Below are 530 nucleotides of genomic sequence, written 5' to 3' on the forward strand. Positions count from 1 at the left end.
CCTCGAAAAGAGTCCGAGCATCACTGTGAGGGTGATAGTAAAAAACCCAGGAGTGTGAACAGCATCCCCGAAAGGTCTAAATGGCTGCCCAGCGGTGTAAACTTTTGTACCCCTTTCATGCCGGTGGAGGTTAATCTCCCCCTCCCCGTCCCCCCCCGTCCCCCCCTCCCGTTCCCGTCCCCGCCCGCCATCACGCAGCCGCCGCCGCAGAGCCCGGGGAGGCGCCGGGCAGGGGCAGCCGCCGCCGGAGGAGGAGGAGGAGGAGGAGGCCGAGGCGGGAGCGGGGGAGCTGCTGCTGCCGCCGCGGCGGGGGCAGGTACGGGGTGTGTGGAGGGGGACACACACACACACGGGACACCGGGGGCATCGCCCCCCGCACCCAACCGGGGGGTGAGCGGTGGCGGGGGGAGCCGGGGGATGGTTTTCACCACCCTTGGACCCGCCGGAATGGGAATTAACTGGTTTCTTACGTAATACCGGGCATGACGACATCAGGGCCCGCTCCGGGGAAGTTGGGGGGGGGGGGGGGG

At 68.5% G+C, this 530-nt stretch overlaps 1 protein-coding gene across 1 annotated transcript in view; it reads left to right on the plus strand.

The window, feature by feature from the left end:
* The first annotated feature begins 173 nt into the window (after window positions 1-173).
* Window positions 174-530, plus strand: part of VDAC1 (voltage-dependent anion channel 1) — a 19,352-nt gene continuing 18,995 nt past the window's right edge. The window contains exon 1 of the mRNA XM_014948244.1: window positions 174-316. The gene's annotated coding sequence lies outside the window, so the exon portion shown is untranslated. The remainder of the gene's footprint in view (window positions 317-530) is intronic.

This window comes from Calidris pugnax, unplaced genomic scaffold (assembly GCF_001431845.1).
Source record: "Calidris pugnax isolate Ruff unplaced genomic scaffold, ASM143184v1 scaffold27, whole genome shotgun sequence".
Lineage (NCBI taxonomy): Eukaryota > Metazoa > Chordata > Aves > Charadriiformes > Scolopacidae > Calidris > Calidris pugnax.